General features: G+C 38.3%; 1 long non-coding RNA gene and 1 pseudogene across 8 annotated transcripts; both read left to right on the forward strand.

Moving 5' to 3' along the window:
• The first annotated feature begins 265 nt into the window (after nucleotides 1–265).
• Nucleotides 266–2,454, forward strand: LOC149107503 (uncharacterized). Of its 7 annotated transcripts, XR_016209368.1 has the most exons (5): nucleotides 267–527; nucleotides 882–936; nucleotides 1,084–1,366; nucleotides 1,766–1,905; nucleotides 2,164–2,454. It is a non-coding gene; the product is annotated as an uncharacterized LOC149107503 (long non-coding RNA). The 7 variants fall into 7 exon arrangements; XR_016209365.1 differs by having other exon boundaries at nucleotides 266–527; nucleotides 744–1,366; XR_016209367.1 differs by having other exon boundaries at nucleotides 266–527; nucleotides 882–1,366.
• Nucleotides 2,455–2,793: 339 nt separating this feature from the next.
• On the forward strand, nucleotides 2,794–4,744 carry LOC149107504 (uncharacterized; annotated as a pseudogene). The gene is made up of 2 exons (XR_016209362.1): nucleotides 2,794–3,466; nucleotides 3,610–4,744. The product of XR_016209362.1 is annotated as an uncharacterized LOC149107504 (transcript).
• The last annotated feature ends 893 nt before the right edge of the window (nucleotides 4,745–5,637 follow it).

Here is a 5,637-nt window from a genome sequence, read left to right on the forward strand (position 1 = left end):
AACACTATTTGTCATCTCGCAAAGTAGAAAGTCTTTAACTTCATTTTGAGATAATTTACGTTGGATTCAAAAGGCAAAGCAGTCTATAAATTTGATATTCTTACAAAAAAAGAATTCCTCAAAAAAAATTAACATTAACGTTAGTGAAATTAACGTTAATAAACCACGGCGCGAACGCCCAGTACCTATTTGCTCTCTCTTTAGGGAATGTAAATGTTTGGTCAGTCCGAGCAACTCTGAAAATCCTGGAAATATATGTTAACAGTCCGGGATCGTTATCAGATTTGATAACCATGTGACGTCACAACATGGCGGCCATTTCAAAAACAGGGAATTTTCGTATTCACTTCGCTTTGCTCGTTATTTGTTCGATTATACTCGGGTAATTTACCCATAATTCTATTCGATAATTACCAGAAAAGAAGGAGCCTCACGTGTTTTGAAGATGGCGGTTGAAGACCGGCGTAAACGATGTAAAATGTTACTCGTAAAGTGAAACAGCGCTTGCAATTTTGCATCCAAACCAGGTATGTTTTTCATTTTGTCATTAGATTTAAGTTACCTGGAGATTTTTGCGAAAATCACAAAAAATATGTCGTTAATCTTCACGCCATATTCTTGGGATTTAACGTGTTTTTAGTGTTGTGCACGATCTGTGAAAAAAGTGCACGGGGGTATTTTGATTTGCGATGTGTTGTTTGTAACGGCGGCCATATTTACAGCTGTAATCGATATGTTCCTAGGTATTGAGACGGCGGATGCTGGTACCCATAGAATCAAAATAGCAAATTTATGTCGATTTTGTGGATATAGCTTGGTCATTACATAGGGTAGGTTTACTGTTGTCGAGTTTTGCAGCATAAAATTTTCGTTCCTTTTAGGCCTGACAAACACGCAGCATTCAACTTTAAGAATTACTGGTGGCAAAATCAAGGGGTACGTAAAAGTAACTTACATAAATCATCCAAGCCCCTTCAGAAAAAATTATAGCTCTTAGTGAGTCGCTCGATTCATGGTACGGCAGTCCAGGTGGTCGGGAAACCACTTGCGAATCTAACATTAGTTGTTTATTTTCTTTTGAAGGGTTACCATGAGGTCAAAACCAAGGGGCCAGAAGGAACTCCTTTTCATGTCCTTCTTGAAAATTGGAAACAAAGACTCGTTCGCACTTCGTTGTGTTTTGCCGGAAATTAGAGAAATACCCGAGACACTTCTAGACGTGCCACAGTCTGGTATCCAAGAGCGCTAAGAAAAATTACACTTTGAGAGAAGTTGCTGGAAGACAGATAGGCCGGGTGCAATACTTCATAAACAGGGAACTAAAACACCTTTCGGACTGCGGGAAAATCGACAATCACGTTAAAGGGTAAGTTGCCTATATTTTAGAGTCAATTTCAACAACTCGCGGTCCTGAAATATTTTCCGGAAATGCCGGCCAAGCTAGGTCAGTTTTCTGGCACACCAGTCGTTATATAATGAAGCTTATTGTGGGATTTAGCGAGTGAACTATGGTACGAAAACATATTACTTGAATTATAGTTTCTTTTATATGAATCGGTCATTAAAAGCGTTTTTCCATATCACCGAATGCACAACAATAGACTACTAATCTACAAATAAAACAATTTTTTTCCGGAAATGCCAAGACTTCCAAGTTTACTGTCACATCTCACGACATAAAGTGTTGCATGTACCCATTCCACTGAACGGAGGTGTATCACGAATTAAAGTAAATATACCTGCTATATTTTTGTTGTTGTGCCAGAACCATATCAGGCGAGCCCACAACGACAAAGAGAACTCCAGTGCATCAAAGATGGAAACGAAATGTACAATACGGCAGAGGGGATTGAATTAGCAATCGCAGAAATGGAATTAGGCGTGGGATGGGATATGACCATCGAGGTAAGCTATTCTATCTTCAGTATATCTGGACAGAGAGTCGACAGAGGGAGGGTCGCGAACTGTTTCGATACTGTTATTTCCATTTCATAGTAATGAATCATAGTAGGAGATGTTTCGGTCCTAACCACGCTTCGCTCATGCAAATTGAACGAAATTCAGTTACAGCTCTCTGCTTGGAATATAGAAGCAACTTGTTCAGTGTCAATTTGTGAACTCAAGATGTATTTACTGTTAGTGTTTCGTTTATATTTTATACAGACTGTTGAACAGCCAGCTTCGCCAACTACCAAGAAAATGAAGTCTAAGTGAAAATAGAAGCTATCATATTAGTATCAATAAACAACGCTTTTGTGAACAGAATAACTGTTGTCTACCTTCGTGTGTTTTTACTCGGAACAAATATTATACGGTGTCTATCTGAAAATGAAACTTTTCGCTGTAGCTTTTGGACAAAGACAGTTTTCTTCCATACATCTCTGTTTCTATTCCATAATCCAGTAACCTATTGCGAAGCAAACATACAATTACAATTAAATGAAATTGCATTGTGATGTTGTGAAAAAAGTAACTCCTTTCATCGCAGCGCCCCATCGACCGCCATATTGAATTATACACTGTTGCTACCAAATAATGTCACGTGAACGAAAACTTGCGCAGCGATTGGTTAATGGTTTGTTTTGGTCGAGGTTATCAAATCTGATAACGATCCCGGACTGGTTAAATCATAGAAATATTTGTTTTGCCAAACACAATACTCCCTGGCTTTCAAAGAAAGGAGCAATTTAATAAACATCATCGCACCAAGCGCTGAATAATGCATTTTATCACAAAATTGACGCTGGACTGACTTCCTTTTCTCGTGCAGACAAATTTTTCTTCCACCAGGAGCCATAATCGGGGACGGAGACCGTAAGTCTTGGGATCCGCGCGCACCTATGATATGGGACAATTTTTCTATTTTTAGAACAAATTGCGCCATCCTGACGTCATTTATACGCGCGGATCCACGCACATGTCGCGGGCTCTCGCGTGGATGTTGTCACGTTGCGTGATCAAATGGTGAGAGTGGCGAGATTGTCTTGCAGATTTTTCACAGCGATGGCAGGGAATAAGCATAGTTAGTGGAGGGAACTGGTTATGAAGACCGGCAAACTTCACAGAGATAGGTTATCGTTTGAGTTTTTCAAAGTCACGTGACAATGACCGTGCACACTCAAATTCAAGATGGCGTCGTTTGCGAGCGAACGTGTGGTCATTTGACGTGTTTTATACGCTAAGAAATGTAGTTCTGTCATCGTGAATGGTTTTTAAAAGTTTATCACTTCGAAAGTAAAATGCCCGGCGATAACGGTTTTTAGCTGTGGTACGTGCCGGAGGACGAAAGGAATCGGCATCTGGAAACTGCCCTCTGCACGAAATGCCGAGTACAAGAAGTGGCGAGAAGAGTGGCTGAGTGAGATCACGAAAACAAGAGTTATTCACAAAGATTTCCAAAAACAGATCGACAGTGACAAGGTGTTTACCTGTGAGAAACATTTCAAACCTAAGGATGTAGAATTATGTAAGTACTGTTGTTGTTATGTCCGGTTTTTTTTTATGTCAACATAAGTTAACTATCTGTCAGCTGTCTCTCGTTTGTTTGAACTTTATAACCTTACTCTGATTATGGTTTTAAAATATCTTTTTTTTTTACTTTTATTTCAGTTCATTCGGAAAAGATGGTGAAAAAGAAGAAATGACAACCCTGACATGAAGATGTTTGGCTACAACAACAACACCATCAGAGTACAACGTGCCGTCTCCTGTCAGTCTGGGAACACGCGTGGGAGGAAAGACAGACACAGATCATGGGTCAATGTTTCAAATGACTCAGTGCCAAAGAGAAAGAAACAATGATTAACTTATACATAAGTCAAATTTATTTTATTTTACGGACAGTGCGGGGAGGAGGGGGGCTTTTAGTCCCCACCCCCACTTTTTCAAAAGGATGATGTTTTATTTTGTTTTACTATTAGGTACCAGACCTCCCTACAAACTTGCTACTGCTTCTGCTGTTGTCTCTGAACTAAGGTCAGCTAGAGGAAGTTTTATGGCAGTCTTCTATAAGTAAACAAGTATACATTGTTTAATATATAGACATGTATTTTTTCTACGTAAATATTTCAACTTGCACATATGAGTGTAAATAATTTCTATTTTTAATCAGTTATTGTTTTGGCATCCCTGAAATAATGTTCAGTTCTCTCAAAAATTGATTGAGCATTTTTTGAGATTGCCTACAAACTACCAACCACGATTTAAGGATGAAGTTAACTTCTGGCTTTCAATGGCATTCTGGTCTTCTAATTTGCCACCCTTAGTTAAAGGGGCACAAGTATAAATGCTTTCAATTTTCTCCTTACTGTGTACTAACATACAAACAGCAACCTTAGTAGACAGTAGTGTAGCAGCATCCCCACCCTTCCCCGGCCACTTTTTCGCAAGGATGACATTTATTTTGTTTTAGTATGAGGTACCAGACCTCCCTACAGATCTCACACCCGGCCCTCGTTTTCAAGTCCCCCAGTTTAAAATGGGCTTTGTCCCTAATATTTTAAATATACATTGTGACATGTATGCTGATTGACCAGCTACTGGTATTTTTCTATGCAAATATTTCGACTTGCACATATGAATGTAAATAATCTTTACTTTTAGTCAGTTATTGTTTTGAAGTATAAGCAAACTTGTGTTAACATTAGTTAACAACAAATGCAGCAGTAACTTATTATAAACAAACAAATATGGACATGATTTGGTCAAGGCGTCACAATAAATAAAATTGTTTATTGCATGGTGATTTTCACACTTTAGCTTTGCCACTAACTATGGAATAAAGCAGGGAATTAGATCCAGGGCTCTTATATGTAGCTTTATGCTCTAAACAAATGGAAAAGGTGAGTTTTTCAGGGTCGAAAACAAGACCTCAATTTCGCGATGTGAATGAATAATATGTGCTCGCGTTAGTTGAACGCGTAAGCTCTTGCGTTTGTTCTGTAAAGAAAAGTTATGAAAGAAAGCTCTTTACTCTGGTATCGAGTTAATTTGAGAGTTTCCCAAACAATGCTTAATCATAACCAAACCCTGTTGTTGATAGTTTCTTATTGCTTCTGTTTGTTTGGCGAGTTTGCAAAAGTTTTTTAAAGGGAAAGTCTGACGCGTACATAAGTAGCTCATTTGCATAGTGCAGCGCGTGCACCTTCAAATCCGAGTCAGTGTTTTCAATTGTCAACAAATCTTGACAAAGATTTCTTTCGTTGTCTTTTGCGCTGAGATGCTGCAACAATTTTCACCAACGCCAAAAGGCTACTAACATCATGTGTATTTCTTTAACATAGTGAAATTTTACACTGCGAAAATAAAATAAACAAGGAGTTTTGATAACAACCAACAAAATCGAAATCTTTATTCGAGTACCGTTGCTATTCGAGTTGATTAAAGAAAGCTGATTATTTCTGCTGTATTCACATATTTTCAGCTAAGCTTTTAATATGTTCTCAAACGTTTATCAACCTTAAACATATTTAAAAACTAGAGATGTTATATGAGTTCGATGTACGTTTTCACACGAAAGTGGGGAAGTCCAATTTGCCATGTTTTACTGATTGTACAAAACACGCATCGACGGGCGCTCTTATTCATCGACAACAGACAATTTATTGGATTTTTACACAAACAATACTGAGCAGCATC

This window comes from Orbicella faveolata, unplaced genomic scaffold, assembly GCF_042242905.1.
Source record: "Orbicella faveolata isolate gen_17 unplaced genomic scaffold, um_ofav_v1 contig_27, whole genome shotgun sequence".
Lineage (NCBI taxonomy): Eukaryota > Metazoa > Cnidaria > Anthozoa > Scleractinia > Merulinidae > Orbicella > Orbicella faveolata.